Source organism: Boleophthalmus pectinirostris, unplaced genomic scaffold (assembly GCF_026225935.1).
Source record: "Boleophthalmus pectinirostris isolate CB_2022bp ecotype Guang Dong unplaced genomic scaffold, ASM2622593v1 HiC_scaffold_5, whole genome shotgun sequence".
NCBI classification, from domain to species: Eukaryota; Metazoa; Chordata; class Actinopteri; order Gobiiformes; family Gobiidae; genus Boleophthalmus; species Boleophthalmus pectinirostris.
In genome coordinates, this window is record NW_026571404.1 from 31387779 (window position 1) to 31405581 (window position 17803).

At 39.7% G+C, this 17803-nt stretch overlaps 1 protein-coding gene across 7 annotated transcripts in view; it reads right to left on the bottom strand.

The window, feature by feature from the left end:
* Positions 1-17803, bottom strand: part of zmiz1a (zinc finger, MIZ-type containing 1a) — a 294565-nt gene that overhangs the window by 250967 nt on the left and 25795 nt on the right. Inside the window, exon 2 of one of the 7 annotated variants that reach the window (XM_055162365.1) lies at positions 1055-1123. The exons of the other annotated variants lie outside the window; for them this stretch is intronic. The gene's annotated coding sequence lies outside the window, so the exon portion shown is untranslated. The remainder of the gene's footprint in view (positions 1-1054; positions 1124-17803) is intronic. 7 annotated transcript variants of the gene reach the window in all.

A 17803-nucleotide genomic window follows, 5' to 3' on the forward strand; every position in this document is an offset into this window, starting at 1 on the left:
ATATCATTTAGAAAACCAGGTATTCGGACTGTGAGCGGGGTCGCCTCTCCACAGCTCTGTCCTGTAACTTGGTTTGTTTTGGTCTCCATGAAGATGAAAAAGAACGATCTAACACCACACACCGAAACATCGCACATAAAACAATAAGATCTCCACGGAAAAAAGCGTTTGACGGACGCTTCCACCAGAGAAGTCGCACGATGCACCGTTAGTACTACAAATGTAAGAATATTTCTGCTATGTCATGTCAGTTCTTCATAAAGACACTCACTTCTGCAGGAAAAGTCACTAACAGGCTGTAGATGGTTTACTACCACACACACTTTCCCCAAGTCGTCCGTGTCTTGTTATTTACATGGCCTGTCACTTGTGAGGAGGAGTGATGCTGATGGGTTAGGAGGCTGCTAATCCACTCTACCGCTGTCATTAGAGAGAAGCAAACAGACTATTACCACCTCCTCCTCCTCCTCCTCCTTCACTGCACTCATCATAAAGCCACACACACACACACACACACACTAGCACGGGCACAGCTGCGGAGGAGAGAGCCTCTTGTTTCTTTAGCGCTGCTGAGTGGAGCCCTGCTTGGGTAATTGATCCTGTTCAGAGCAAGAGAGAGGGAGAGGGGGGGAGAGAGAGTGAAGAGAGAGAGAGGGAGAGAAGAGAGAAAGAGAGAGACAGAGGGGAGGAGAGACGGGAGAGACTGAGGCAGAGGGAGGCCTTAAGTGTTGTCAGTTTGCTGCATTAATTTTTCAATCGCGGCCGGAGCGAGGAGGGGCCCACCGCAGAGCTCGTTCACAGGGACTACTCTCACTGCATATACAGTCTAATCACACTATTTTGCTTGATTAAGGCCTGTAACTCGATTTCTTCGGAGCATATCCATCACGGCCTAATCTACAGGTCTCCACGTGCTGATATTAGGGCAAAATGTTTGATATAATATACTGCATTTTCACTATACTGGAGGTGATTAAAGCAAGTTAGTGCAACAGTTTTTATGTTAAGGTTGTTCTTAAGGAGTGTCCTAAAGCGTTAAAGCTGTTGTACCTACTTTTGTCATGTCTCAGGGTCAAACTAAGGTCGCCGTGTCCTGTCTGCATTGAATTATAGAGCGTTTTATCTAGAAAAACAGAACAAAACAAAACACAAATCAGAAAGTGCACTGTTAGTAAGCCAGTTGTTGTTAACTTTAACCCTTTATTATTAGTCTGTCTACATCCCCCCAGAGCTTGAAATGCCCTTGTGATGTCATGTAGTGGGAGTTAACAGCTACCTTTTAAATTTAGGCCCCATCCACACTAGTACATATTCGAGTCGTTTTCGTTGCGGATGCAGTGTTCGTCCCCACTAATCTGATGGAAAACGGCTCCAGAGACAGAAAGATCTGGTGCTGCCAGCTCCCACGAATTCATCTGAGTACTGATCCGATCCAGCACTGTGTGGATGCCTGAAAGCTTTGATACGTACATAGGTCTATGCGCCGCAAAGTAATTCACCGTCAAAACACCAAGAGGCTAGAATATATGTCGAATCATAAATACCGTCTATGCGTATCTCGGAAAAGTTTCACACGAACCATCTCCAATGTGATAGAAGCACAGAACAGACTCACCATGAGCAGAACATCCCTCTGTCACAAAAAGAACACATATAATTCACTGAGTCATGTCCTTTAGTCCGACAGAAGCTGAATCACATCAGCGCACAATAGCGAGGTGTTTTGAGAGCTCAGTTTATGCAAATTAGCCATGTGGTTCTACGTTTAGTTTCTGTAAAATGTAAACAAATGCGCAAAGCTGTGTGTGGATAGGGAAGGCTTGCGGACAAAGAAACAACGTGTCTTGTTGCAAATCATTTCCGATACGGTGATAAGGTGATTCGTTTCAGTGTAAACGTATCCTTAGTTCTGTGGAGATCAGCATTTCCAGGGCTGAAATTATATGATTCTAGTCAAGGTTTATTGAGTTTAAAAACATGGTGGAGCACTTCCTGTCTTACCACATGACATCACAAAGTGGAACAAAGCATTTTCTGTTTGAGAGAAGAGCTAAAAACTGCCTAAATATGCAGGATTTGTGAGTTAAACATGTGTGAATGAAACAAAACACAACACTAGGTCTGTTTGTGATAAGGAAACAACATTATAAAATATAGAAGATATGTGTCCTTTAAAAATAATTTGACCTTTCCTGAGCAGTCGTAGAATGAACTTGAACTTTATTACATAGTTAGAACAGTGATTTACCCTTTAATAACATTTGTAATTGCAGTTTGTCTTCCGGACCAGTGATAATTTGAGCTTTTGGTGTTTATTTGTTGTGAAAAAGTGTGAATCTTTTCCCCCTCGCTGTGAAGTCACCACCAGAATGCTACTTTAAGATTCTCAGCCCTCGCCGGTCTTGTTTTTTTAAAGTCTTGCCCTGATCTTCATTTGTATTCAGGGGGAGATTTCCAAGAGTTCCATTTCTTACGACATCAGCTGAGTTATTCAAATGCGGCACATCTGACTGGAGAGGATAACATAAAGAAAGGCATCAGCAGAAATGGCAGCAGGCAGTAATCCCCCCGGCCGGGCCACTTGTGCTGGGCGTGCGGGCAGGAGACAGACAGAGGAGAGAGAGGGAGAGAGGGAGGGAGAGAGGGAGGAGAGAGAGGAAGATAGGCAAGTGGAGGAGAGAGGAAGATGAGGAGACAGGGAGAGAGAGGAGCAGAGAAGAGAGGGAGGAGAGACAGGCAAGGGAGAGAGTAAGAGGAGAGATTGAAGAGAGAGAGGGGAGGGAAACAGGCGGGAGTGGGAAAGGACAGAGGGAGGAAGAGAGGGAGAGAGAGGGACAGGAGAGAGGAAGGGAGAGAAGTAGAGGAGATAGGGAGGGGAGAGAGAGAGAGGAACAGAGGAAGAGAGATGCAGAGAGAGGTAGAGGAGAGAGGCAGAGAGAGAGGAGGGAGAAAGAGGTAAAGGAGAGGTAAAGGAGAGAGGAGAGAGGTAGAGTGAGAGGCAGAGAGAGAGAGGCAGAGAGGTAGAGGATGAAGGTAGAGGAGAGAGATAGAGGAGAGAGGCAAAAAGAGGTAGAGAGAGGTAGGAGAGAGGGAGGCCCATGCTGTCAGTGCTAGCCCCTTATAGGAGTCTTATCAGTGGCAGCCGAGGCACTGGGCTAATCACACTGCTGATGCTGATGCTGCAGTGAGGCAGACACACAGAGAGAGGAAGAGCACAGGACCTGGGTTCAGTCGCTCAGAGAGAGCACACCTGCTACACTCCGCAGTGAAGCCTCTAACATACAGCACTGACGGTTTTATGGGTGGGGTTGGCCAAAGCAGAGGAACTACTGCAAATGACCTTACACCAAATGATTATTCTTACACAGGCTTTATGTAACGTGTCTACTGGTCAAAGGAGAAAACAAGTATTGAAGGTAAATTAAAGGTTTTGTGAGGTTTAATCCGTGTTAGAATGTTGTTATGTCTTCAAAAACATGCCTGGAGTTGAGTTTTGTTTCAGTCACACGCTTCAGTAACCACTAAAAACATGTACAACAGGGACCAGAGGTGGGGAAGTGGTGATTTAGACTCGAGTCAGACTTGAGTCACTATTTTTAGGACTTTAGACTTGTTTTAATAAAATAGACAAAGACTTGGGACTCGACTTGAACTTGAAGGTCAATGTCTTGGGACTTGACTCGGACTTGAGAAGACTTGATGCTTCTCCTAAAAAAATATATGTTTTTAGAAAACACTTTTCTCTTTACAGTTGATACATGCGGTGCTGAATTTTACAGGAACAAACTGAAACATGTTCCTCCCACTTCTCTATTTGTTATTTTGGATGTAACTGAAGTATTGATATGGCATCATCAAATGTACTACAGTAATATTCAGCACAATACATTAAAACAGACAGAACTACATGACAAAATAACTGTTATTTAGCACTTTTGAGTCTGAATTCTTTCTGTTCTGACCATAATGATTAACACTTGTCAAGACATTTAAAAAGGAAAAAATTAATAAAAATTTCTACAACTCTTACGTAAATATTCATTTATAACTATACCATAACTTTTGAAGAACAATTTAGTTTGAAATTCATATAAAAAGCAAAAATCTAAGCTCTATTTGGGACTTTGGTTTAAAGACTTATGGGCCAGTGACTTCAGACTTGACTTGGACTTACTTGTATTTGACTTGGGACTTGACTCGGACTTGAGGTCAAAGACCTGAGACTTTTAAGACTGGCAAAACAACGAGTTGGTTCCACCTCTGATAGGATCTCCTGTGGGGTCATGACTCCCTTGAAAAAAAATTCTCAATCTTAACGAGACTATCCTGACTAAATAAAGGTCAATAAACTCTTTATCATTCTGTATAATCTGACCCTGTAATACAGAGCCTTTAATTGTTTTATTGAGATTGGGGCTGATAAAAGTACAATAGGTTCTGTCACTCAAGTACATAATTTATTGAACTCTTTCTTCAAGTGGACATAAAAAAAACTGTATATTTAAAATACTGACTGTGCAAATTTCCAACTTCATCTGACCATGAATCTGGAGACGGGTCCCTGTTCACTATCCACCGCTCCTCTTCCCCTACAGTGGCATTCTGGTGGGTCCACTGATACACAAAATGGCAATACACAACCACCTTTCCAAACACACTTTCACTGGGGTGCTAACAACTCTAACCTATGATCAAACGAGTGAACTATTAAAATTCATGGCGTTTACTCTTGTGGTTTTTGAGTACAACACACAGGTGGGCTCCGGTGTCATCACAGGCTCCATTGTTGGCCCTGATGCCCTGTGTATCTGACTCCTGCATCATTATCGCCATTCTCAAAGGTCAAGTACAGTGCTGCCAGCTCTTCTTGTGTGATTTATGTCGTCCTGCTATTTCCTCTGTTCACGATTCATCTCATCTGTAAATCGAATCATGGCGGTGAGGCTCTTGGGGCAGGAGCAATGGCTGACAGGAAGTGGCTTATGTAAATATAGTGCTGTTGACACAAGATGGGCAGAGGAGAGTGGCTGGCTGTTCCTATGAGACGCAAGCATTATGCGCCGATAAGCATTAGTTAGTTAGTGGTACGTTTCGTTTTTTCCCCTCCAGTATTTTTGATATAATGAGAAGAAATACTAAATAGAGTTGCCATGGTAACACAGGCAATATGATATGTGATTATAATGACGTTTTAAAGGTCCTATATTACACAAAATTGACTCTTGTGAGCTTTAAGTCATGTTATAATGTTGTTGCCTTATCAAAAACACACTCAGAGTTGTGTTTTGTTTCATTCACGTGTTTGAGTATCCCTTTATTATTAGTCTGTTTACATCTCCAAAGCTCAAAATGCTCCGTTCCACCTTGTGCTGTCATGTTATGGTAGTTAACAGCTACCTTTTACCTTCTATTTAGTAGAGATTGACAATTCCAGGGCTGAAATTATCCAAATGATTCTAGTGAAGGTGTATGAAGTTTAAAAACACAGTGGAGCACTGGCTGTATGACTACGTAACATCACAAGGTGGAACAGAGTTTTCAGTCTGAGAGAAGAACACAGCCTAAATATGCAGGGTTTGTGTGTTAAACATGTGTGAATGAAACAAAACAAAAAAAATTAAGTATGTTTTTGATGAGGTAACAACATTAAACATTTATCAGAAAATAGTCCTTTAAACAAAAAAAGTTTCATATATCATATTTCATATACTATACTACATACTTGCACATAAACTATAAGGTTTGTTGTTGCATAAGTCTTTGTTGTTGTCATTTTGTTGTTGCCATTAAATTGTCCCCTTAAAAAATGTAAAAAAAAAAACCCAAAAACTTACATACTTACTTGTACTTTAATATATTTTATAATAATATGAGTGTAAAGTAAGAGATTCTGGCATGCACAAACTGTACACACTTGTTGCAACATCTGCTATTTATCATAGGCAAATGTACTATGTATTGTGTAGCCGTACTGGAAAGTGTAAAGCACAGACACAGACAGGCTCCATTTGTAGTCAATGAGTAACTCCTATTGACACCAGTAAATTATGGTGTCACTCGTATGACGCAAACGCACTGTGGCCGAATGGGTAGGCTGGCAGGCATTCTTGCTTAAGCTAATAATGATTACCTTTCCGAAAGCTTTTACATTCACTTTAGCATTAAGGGGAGATCTGCTGGTGCGTGCCCGGGAGCAGCCTCAGAGCACTTTTGAGCCGCTCTTCTCTGCCACATGTAACCATCAAAACTTAATCAGGTCTGCATAATGGAGGCTACCACTTCATCCACGTCTGTCACAATATCACGTATTTGTTTGCAGTTTTTTGTGAGTTAGTGACTTTACTCCAGAAGTTGAAAATGCCTTCTATAGCTCAGTGGATTAACATGAGTTGCTAGACTACTTGAGTGATTAAACTAGTGGAGGACTTCCTGTTTTACTACATGACATCACAAGGTGGAATAGCGGGTTTTCAGTTATGCAAGGTTTGTGTGTTAAACATGTCTCTGGCCTTGACTTCAAGTCAATTTCCCTCCTCCAACTGGTTCAAAAAGCAGCAGCTCACTGACTTTAAGAGACATTAACGCATTACCTCTGTTTTAGTTTCCTTTCATTGGCTATCTGCGTGTCTTAGAATTGAGTTTAAGAATTTACCGATCACTTTTAAAGGTTGCTTAGGTCTTGCACCAAGTTACATTTCAGAGCTTTTAACCCCGTACGAGCCTCACGCAGCCTTAGATCCTCAGGCAGGTCCCTATGGCTGTTCCAAAGTCCAGATTGAGCCTTTTCAGTCAGGGTGCCTCGGCTTTGGAATGACCTGCCTGAGAAAATAAGGCTTGCACCATTTGTACCATCTTTTAAATCACTTTTTAAAACCTGTTTTTATCAGTTGGCCTTCCTTTAACTGGTTTTAAGTTTAGAAATAATAATAATAAATAATAAATCTTCATGTGTGAATGAAACAAAACTCTTTAACAACACTGAATTTACACCCTGAGTCTTTAACAGTGGCTAAAATGCATTGCTTTGTTGCAGCAGCTTAGTAAAATGTTAAGAGAACTACTCACACCATAATGACCATTTAATCAATTTCAGTTTCCTCCAAAGCGACTGCAAAAGAACATTTTCAAGGGAGAGCTTCATCTTTCTTTTCTTGCAAGCTGCTTAAAACTAAGATCACAATTCTGGTCCTATCAATCTTGTCACAATAGAACATTTTCAAACTTGATAATGATACTAAGGAATTAGGAAACACACTTTAGTAATTAGATCATAGAATTTTAGTCATTTTCTGTATCAAATCATAGTACTTTCTTTTAAATTACAATGCGGTGTTAAATTTGTGTAATCCCTCAATGATCCAGGTGGTTTCCATAGTGGTCCATGGGTGTATACTAGTCTATGTGCTCTTATAGTTGTTCTGATACAGCTCAAGATCATTCTAAAACTATTCAGAAAAGGTTCATTTTTGTCCTGTGAATGTGACTTTTTTTAGTGCTGATACTACAAATGAGTATCTAGTTTCTATACGAGTTTTAGTATCGATTTAGTATCTGATTGTCACTACTTTTGACAACCCTAGTTCCAATGCATCTGATGTTTCTGAATAAATAATCATAATAATATTTGCACACTAGCTCGTCATTGATTCCTTGAAGTTGCACTATGTAACTTCTCTTGAGATTAGGGGTGTAACGATATCCAAGTCTCACGATACGATATCGTCACAGTATGAACCTCACGGTACGATATTTATTGCGATATTGTGGGAAAGATCACGATATGGTGGGAAGACTCACGATGAGGGATGTAACAATATCCAAATCTCTCGGTACGATATTTTCATGATATACATCTCACAGTACGATATTTTGTGCGATATTTTGTGGAGACTAACACAACTGTTAATACGCTACTTTTTTCCTTTTAAAATGCCTTGACAAGACTTAATCCAAAGTGCTAAGACTTAAAAGTGCTTAGAACTGTTATTTCTTCTTGTAGTCTGCACTGAAATGGAGCAAAGGATCATGGTCTATGTAGTTCTCTCTTAATTTAAGCAAAGAGACTTGTATATTGTGATGGTCCACGACATTATTGTGAGAACTCTGACAATACGATATTGGAATATTTCGGTTATTGTTACATCCCTAATGAAGATGTTATTTCTTTGCTTAAAATGTTCCACAATAGGACATTAAACATATCTGGATTACAAGTATTCAATTCCAAGTGTTTTATAGCTCAAAAATACCTTGAATTCTCACTATGTGCAGGCTTGTTCTCAATAGCAGATCTATTGAGAAGCAGCCAAGTTTATTCCCATACTGTATAACATTCAAGAGAAAGCAATTACCAAGGAGGCAAGCAGAAAAGTTACACAGTGCACTTTAACACGTCTAAAGGGCGAGTAGAAGAGACAAACAACTATGATGTTTTGCGTGCTTGTGCCCAGCCTTGAAGCTACGCCACACAGCTTCACCACACAGCCTCACCACACGCAGCATAAAGACTTAATCAGGTCTCTGCTGTAGAAGGACATGGCTGGCTTTCTGAGAGAATTCCCTTTGAGCGCCGTGATGGGAACCTTGGCTGTGACACGAAGAACCCTGAAGGCCCGTCAACTCATCCACAGCAGCTCAAATCAGTACACTTGGCTTCACACTACTCCCACTGCACGCTCTCCGTACAAAAGGCCGGCACGGAGCTCTACTGCCTTGTGTGTGTGTTTGTGTGTGTGAAAACATATCAAAATATCTATATCGTGGTACTAAATTTGGTGATACAGTGTCATTGTCTTGGGCTGCTGTATCGTGATAATATCGTATCATGAGCCATTGTATTGAATCACAAGGGATCCTGTGATTCCCAGCCCTAGTTTGTATGTGTGTGCACTTGTGTGTCTGTGTGTGTGTGTGTGTGTGTGTGTGTGTGCGTGCGTGAGACCTACTTCCTTGTACCAGAGCACTTCACTGTGGCATATGACCATCTCAGCGTCGGTGGTGAAGGTACAGGATTGTGATCTTAGCATAAGAGCAGCGTGCAAGAAAGATGAAGTTTCATCTTGAAAATTTTATGGAGCGATTGCATTCACTTGTCAGGAAGCAGGAGTATAGTGTGGTTTGGTTTGGTCGCTGTCAGATTTCAGAAGAGAAGATTGCCGGGTAAATAGTTTTTGCACGACAGCTGGCTCTTACTTAAAAGGTGCACTGCGCAACTTTTCTGGTGGAGGACCCACTAACTACTTGTCTCCGTGATGTTATTGCTTTTCCTGCAATGTTCCATGGTATGACATTAAACATATCAAGAATTTAGTCATTACAAATGTTTCTATTGCCATTAAAATAAAAGAAACAAATCTGCTGACTTTTGCATTTTTTGGGGTTTGTTTTTTTTCATTTGTACCAACTAAGTATAGTAAGTAGTGAGCAGTGGGCGTATGCCAGTGGCGATGAAAACAAGAGTTGACTGACTAAATGGTGTCTTGAAAATAAGCTATTAAAGCTTGCTCAAGCATGCACAAATCACTATAAATACAACTTTGACTGAGTAAATGGTGAGGGGAAACAACTGTAACATGGTAAAAACTCTGAAAAGTCAATTTTGCATAATAGGTGTGCTTTAACATTCACTTACATTCAAAATAATCCGTGCACTTGGTACATTACAAAAATTTACAGTGTCTTTAAAAATTCTGATGATGCAATCAAAGTTTAAAGGTGCATTGTGTAACTTTTTTGGTAGAGTGTCTGTCAAATACATTCCTCCATGGAAATTGTATTGATTTGTAGTATTAAAGGGACAGTCTGGAATTTTGGACATAGGACCTCATTTCCTAGTGAGCCAGAGTGTTGGAGACGTGTGGAGACACTTTTTAAAATATTCCATCCAATCCTTGTATTTGCAGAGGTCGCTGGTGCTAGGCTAGTGCATGTCAATGGCCATAGTTAGCCTGCCACTAAAAACAGTTTTACCCACTCCACAAAACACCCGAAGCTAAAAAATTATTACGCCAGACTGTCGATGTAAATGTCTGTGTTGAATAATGTTTGAAAAAAAACTAACCTTGCATTGCATGAATCATCACATGCTGAGGAACTATTTTCTCATATATCAGTCCGCCGCTGCCAAGCTTTCTATCAAGAAGTATAACTCGCTGCTGCTGCTCAGACATAAATCCTTCAAATACAAGGCTGGTTTTACTTAAAGTATTCTATTGACACAGACATTTACATCAACAGTCTGGCATTATAAGTGTTTTGCCTTGGGTGCTTTGTTGAGTGGGTAAGACTGTTTTTATTGGCAGGATAACTATGGCCATTGACATGCACTAGCCTAGCCCCAGTGACCTCTGCAAATACAAGAACTGGATGAAATATTTTTTAAAAGTGTCTCCACACGTCTCCAGCACTCTGGCTAACTAGGAAATGAGGTCCTATGTCCAAAATTCCAGACTGTCCCTTTAAACCTTTATAGCTTCACGAGACAAGAAATCAAACCAAGTTACAGTTCAGATCTGTGAATAGACAACCTTGCTCACAGTCAGAATGTCTGTTTCTTTAGGTATATATGAGCTATAAAACCACCTGTAATTGAATAAATGTAAGGTCGAGCTGTTTAATGTCATACTGTGGAACATTCCAGATAGAGCAATGACATAGCCATAGACGAAAAGAGGTGACACAACTGAAAAGTTACACAGTTAATAAAGTATGCAGCTATGCCAATAGTCTGCAGTGTGTAACAAGCACCCTCTTAAAACAACCCGACACACGCACAGGATTAAGACGGCGAGAAAATCAATAGAAAGCCTTAATTCCCTTTGACAGATATTATCAACACCAGATTTGAAGACGATGATATTTCATTATACACCACCAAAACACAAGGAAGGGAACGTTTAATAATTGATGTCGTCGGAGCGGGGGGAGATTTTGAACCTCTCTCCTCCTGTTATCAATCATTAATGGAGTTTCCATCAAAAACACTTCAGGCCCTCAAGTATCAGATCTCTGCTGAAGGTGGAGGGGCCCACGTTCAAACAGCCACTTAATCAAAGGGCAACACAATGCGCGCTCATTTCGGTGAATTAGGATAATGACGCTGCAAATGACTAAATTGTTGGCGCCGTAAGTGTAAAAAGTAGACATTCGGTGCAGAGGGCTCCTTGTGATACAGAGGTTAATAGGAAAATGTTTCAGATCACCGAGTATGGATACAACTTGCCACCCAGTATTTGGTAAAGCTAAGAATTGTGGGGAAAAAAGGTCTTAATTGGATTTTTCTAAAGGTATTGATAATTTGCAGCTGATATCAACATTCCCTGGGAGTTTGATGCTAACTGTAAGCTCTGCTCTGTCTGAAGCTTTTGGTGAGACTTCAATCTTCTAGCTTTGTTTTTACACAGTCTGATCAGAAAGAGCAGGTTTAATTGGAACCAGGGCCATGAAAACTTGTGAAAATGTGCTGTTTAAATCCATTTTATATATTTTTTGGTGTTTTCAGACAAACATTTTAGGTTATTAGGAATGTAACAATAACCGAAATATTGTGATATCGTATATCAAAAGTCTCACAATAATATCATGGGCTGTCACAATATATCGAATCACAAGTTTCTTTGTTGAAATGCATTGTTTTATAGTAGCAACAGCTTATAAACATCGGGAACTATATATTGCATGATTCATTTCAGTGCAGACAACATAAAATCTTGTCAAGATAAAAGCAAAAAAGTGTCCCATCTACAATTATATTAGCCTATTCAAAATATCGCAATAAATATCGTACCATGACATGCACATCATGATAATATCGTACCGTGAGATTTGGATATTGTTACATTCCTAGTAGTTACTGGTAATGTGCGTATTGTGTCACCATGGTAGTTGATGAACATTCTGCCATAGAAATACACTGGCACAAGTATCAATAACAATTCGATAACCTTCAAAAATCAATATTCATGTGAGGAGTGTTTATTTTGGGAGATGTGTTGACAGCTAAACTAACACAGTACAGCTGCGTGATTCTGGAAAAATATTGAATTGTGAATACCAAGAATTAAGATTGCATGTTGATTTGTGATTTATGATCAGATAAGAGGTTCCCGTTCAAAGTTCACATTTAAAGATGTCCTGCAGCATTTTTCATGAGAGGGAAAATCTGAACCAAAAAAATGATTGTATGCATTTCAGAACAAGTTTGTGGAGGATTTCTGCTGTTTTGTGCAGTTTTATTTTAACATAAGAGATTATTTTCTTGTTTGCATGTCTATTTAAGTAATTTCAGTCTTTAATCTTGCAATCTTAAAGCAGAGATTTCAAACATTTAGACAATATCTGTAAAGAAAAAGCAAATTTGTAGAGAAGACATTACACGACTTATATCATGTTTTTTTGTTTCCTCGTCACAAACATACACGGAGTTGTGTTTTGTTTCATTCACTAATGTTTAATAGACAAACTCAGAAAATTTTGAGTACTTCTCTCAAGCAGAAAACACTCTGTTCCACCTTGTGATGTCATATGGTAATAAAGGAAGTGCTCCATTGTGTTCCATACACCTTCACTAGAATCATTTGGATGATTTTTAACCATGGATTTGCCTCTTTTTGCATCTCAACATTATAACATGACTTAAACCTCACAAGAATCCATTTTGTGTAGTATACGCCCCTTTAAAAACTGATTTCCTCAAATGCCGGTTTCAGTCTAACATTCAGCCTTTTCCATTTTGCGTTTTGTTTTAGCTCCTGGTACATTTATCTTATTTATGTTGAAAAGGCTCCAAGGACTGGTCAAAGTCACCCAGGACACGATGTGCATCAGCGAGAGGAGCAGAGAGCTGTAACTGCACCGCTACCATTTTAAACAAAGACAAGGTCACACGAGCACTGCGCATGCAAAAACACACTTGACTTTTCTTACTTTGGTGTGACTTTAAAAGCGGCGATCACAAAGGAGACCACACAGTTAGGACGGCCGTGAGGATAGTTTACGGATACTGGGTTCCCACGCTAGCACTTCTCTTCTGTATGGTGGTGAGAAGGTTCCACCAATCTCAGAAAGGTATGTTACATTTACTGATTAAACTGAGAAATAACCTATAAAAAAACATTGCAGGCTTTGTTGAAAAACATGTAAAAAGGTTCCATATTACACTATTTTCTGACCTGAAGTTATGTTGTTTCCTCATCAAAAACATACCCAAAGTTGTGTTTTGTTTCATTTACACATGTTTAACGCACAAATCCTGCATTTCTTCAAACTTTAAAGACTATTCCAGCTTGCTCTGCTGTGTTTTTAAACTCCATACACCTTCACTAGAGTCATCTGGATGCTTCAGACCTAGAATTGCCAATCCCTACGGCACGAAAGGGTAAACGGTAACTTGAAACTTGAAAACTACCGCTTCATAACATCACAAAGTAGAACAGAGCATTTTCAGATGTGGAGATGTAGGCAGACTAATAAACCAGGGTGACTCAAACATGTGCGATTGAAAGAAAACGCAACTCCTTAAAAACATTTTAAGGAGTTAACAGCATTACAACATGGCTTAAAGCTCACAAGAATTGGAAAAATGAAGTATGTGTTAAGAAAATCACCTTACTCTACCCTGAATTAGCACTTGAATCATGTTTTGCATTTGACTTCTTAAAACTAGAAGCAATAGGAGAGGGCAGAACAAAAACGCTGTCTGACAATGATGAAATTCAATAAAGATGAAATTGTATGAAGGGGAAAAGGTCAATTGAGCCACAAAGCCGAGATAAACTGTGCAATTCTAGATATTGAATTGAGGATTCTTAATGCCTGTTTAAGCTGACCCTTAAGCTGAATCAAAGTGTATTGGACTATCAGTATATCGTACAAATATTGTGTTATATTGCCCTAAATTATATAATCAATATTTCATTAAGTTAAAGAGAGAGTATTTTAGTTCTATGGGGTATTAACTGCAATATATAACATATTTAATTGTAACCACTATGTTATCTTCTGTTTTAAAAATGCTGTATCCACCACTACCACCAACAACGTATTAACATGTTTTATAAGTTCACATTCGTTTTTGGCGGTCTGAGTCGTCTCCCCTCCCTTTGCTCTCAGTGCTAAGTCATACCCCCTTCAGAGCGTTATCACAACACAATCAGCATGTATCCCGCTAATGAAAATACTACACATCAGGTTTGCCAAGTTGTTGCGTACTAGCCTGATTCATCAGCCGTTTTCACTTCATGGAAACCGTCTGACCTCGCAGCATTAGGATTTGTTAGGATTAGGATGTATTTGTTTGTGACGTATGTAATGTGCCACTAACGGGGCTAACTGGTATATTAAGCTTTTGCCAAATCCTGTAGGAAGAAGGGTAATAACGTCTTTCCCCTTGATGAAATTCACCAAACATTCTCTTTGTTCCGGCTTTAAAGCCTCGATCTCGGGAAGCGTTGCCAACACAGAATATATGTCTCTTCGTTTATTGGCTGGTGCCCGGACTCGCACTTCAGGGGTTCTTGCAAATTGTCTAGTGTATTGCAATTCCTGACGCTGGAGAGAAATGAAATTGAGCGGAGGCACTAGATGGCGCCAGCCTGGCCAGTTGGGTACACTTTTGTATCTTATTTTTGTAAATTTATTTGAGTATGGGTAACGTGGGCTGAGCATTAAACCAAGAGAGAGTTCAAATAGGGCTCAGGAGAGATCGCTAAATTATAGAAAGATGCATGGACATCTAAAACCTCTTCAGGCATGTTTTTAATGAAGGAATATAACATGGTAGAAAGCTGAAAGAAATCCATTTTGTATAATACCCCCTCTTTAAGTTAAATCTGTATTTGGATAGTGGCTGTGAGTAGGCTGTAATTCACATTTGGTTTATAATACATTTATAGGGACATTAAAGCGGCGCCGTAAAGTTACAATAATATTTAACATAACATGGCTCACTAACTGACCAGCTGGTAGGTTTGAGTTCCAGGTACTGCCTTCCATTTAAGGATGCGTTTTTATAGGTTGTCCAGCACTATAGCAACAGCATCACCATAACATGTATTTTATTCCTTTTCGCGCTCTGCTAGGGCCTCCGTTTTCAGACGAGAGGCAAACACCTCACCTCTGTCAAGTCTTGTGTTTAAAAGGTCAACGATTTATACTTCTGTCTCCTTAGAACCAGCTGTAGAGCAGGTTAGAAGATACTCTTACGATGTTTAAAATTAAAGAGCCCATATTACGTTATTCAAACATACCCAGAGTTATGTTTGATTCATGCATGTTTAACACACAAACCCTGCATATTTAGGCTGAGTTCTTCTTTCAAACTGAAAAAACACTCTGTTCCACCTTGTGATGTCATTTGGTAATGCAGGAAAATACTGCCTCATGACATCATAAGCTGGAACAGTGCATTTTGAGCTTTGGAGATGTAGATAAACTAATAATAAAGGATTACTCCAACATGTGTGAATGAAACAAAACACAACTCTGAGCATATTTGTGAGCAGGCCCACCTTCACAGATCTGACCTGTACCTTGCTTGATTGTGCCACCCTTCTCCATGGAGTCACACTCTAGAACATTCCAGGCAAAGCAGTAACAGAATAGACTAGTTAAACTGAACCTCAACTTACTTAAAGGTCCTATTACGCAAAATTGACTAATGTGTAGTGATGTAACAATAACCAAAATATCGTGATATCGTATCGTCAAAGTTCTCACAATAATATCGTGGACCATCACAATATATCAAATTACAAGTCTTCTTTGTGTAAATTAAGAGTTATGGTGCAGCAATAGCTCAAAAAAGACAGAAGGAACTACATCGACCACGATCCTTTGCTCCATTTCAGTGCAGACAAGAAGAAATAACAGTTTTAAGCACTTTTAAGTCTTAGTTCTTTGGATTAAGTCTTGTCAAGGCATTTTAGTTCTGTTAGCCTTCACAAAATACCGTACCATTTGATGTATATCGTGAAAACCCGAAACACTTTTGGATATCGCCATATCGTGAGCTTTCCCACGATATCGTAATAAATACTGTACCGTGAAGTTCATACCGTGACCATTCATGAGGTTCGTGAGATTCATACCGTATTGTGAGACTTGGATATCGTTACACCCCTACTATTGTGAGATTGAAACCACGTTGGAACGTTGTTGCTTCCTCAAAAACATGCCTGGGGTTGTATTCTTTTCATTCATATGTGTTTGAATAATCCTTTTATTATTATCCTGTCTACATCTCCAAATCTCAAAATGCTTTGTTCCACCTCGTGATGTGATGTAGTGGCTGTTTTTCAGTTAACAGCTACCAATTCCAGAGTTAAAATCATCCAAATGATTCTAACAAAGGTGTTCGGAGTTTAAAAACACCTGACATCACAAGGTGGAAAGAGTGTTTTCTGTTTAACGCCACGCTGCAGAACATTCCAGGCAAAGCAGTAACATCTTCACGGAGATAAAAATGTAGCGGGCTCTCTACCAGAAAACTTACGCAATGCATCTTTAAGCGAACAGAATTAATGCAAACATCCAGCCAGCTAATATTGACTCAGTGGATGTTATCTGAAATTTGCAGAGTAGCAGTTGTTTAATACTTTACAGTGCATATTGGCTACATGTTGGCTCCACTTACAGCAGCAGGACCCGAGTCACTTTGCTTAATATCGGCACAGACAGCAGGCCTCTTTATAGCAGGCGTTTGTAAACACTTGTTTTGATGGTGCTGCTATCTGCACTTGACAAAAGCTCTTATATTCAAATGGGGAGCCGTGTCTGACTTGGGCTCCCGCCAACAAAGTGGCATGGGTCAATTATGTAGCAAAAGATAACAACAGCTGCTGCCATTTATCTAATCTGAGCCCGATTTCCATCTCACGCATTTATATAAGGTACACCAGATAAGTGAGAGGTTTTTTTTTTTGGAGAGAAAGGACAAGCGTCATAGGGAGCTAATCTGCACATCACACGAGATAACATGGCGGACTCAGGTGTAGTGAAACAGCTGCTGTAAAGATGTTACCGGGTCAATCAGAACCGCACGCTTTCACAATTTTTTACAAAGACAAGTGGATCTGGAGCTGTGTCCTGTCTCCTTGATTTCAGACTTCGTGATTGAGAGAAGCATGCTCCATTTGCTTCAAAATCAAACATGAAGGACTGATAAACAGAGTGGATTTTCTCTGAATCATCAATCGAAGCACAAAACTCTTATTTATCTTAGGTAAAAGAAGTTATATGATAGATTTTATTTAGCCGTCTGACCTCGCAGTGTTAGAATTTGTTCGCTCAACGGTAGACGGGTACTTTTTTTCTTTTAACCAATGGCTGCTATTTGGTTGTGACTTATGTAATGCTCTGCTAACGTGGGCTAACTGGTATATTAAGCTTTTCCCAAATCCTGTAGGAAGAAGGACAATAAGATCTTTCCCCTTGATAAAAGTCACCAAACATTCCCTTTATTCCAGCTTTAAATCCTCAATCTCGGGAATCGTTGCAAACACAGAATGAACTCGCACTTCTGGGGTTTTTGTGAACTGTCTAATGTATTCTGATTCCTGACCTAGTTGCTGGAGAGAAATTAAATTGAGCTGAGGCACTAGGTGGCCTCAGCCTGGCTAGATTTTGTTCTGAATAATATGAGAATCTTGGAGAGGAGATGTCTTCTGCATTTGAGAGACACATGACACATTGTGTTTTTAAACTCCATACACCTTAACTAGGATCGCTTGGATAATTTTAGCCCTGGAATTGCCAGTTTCTACTGAACAAAAGGTAAACAGTAGCTGTTAACTTGAAAACTATCACT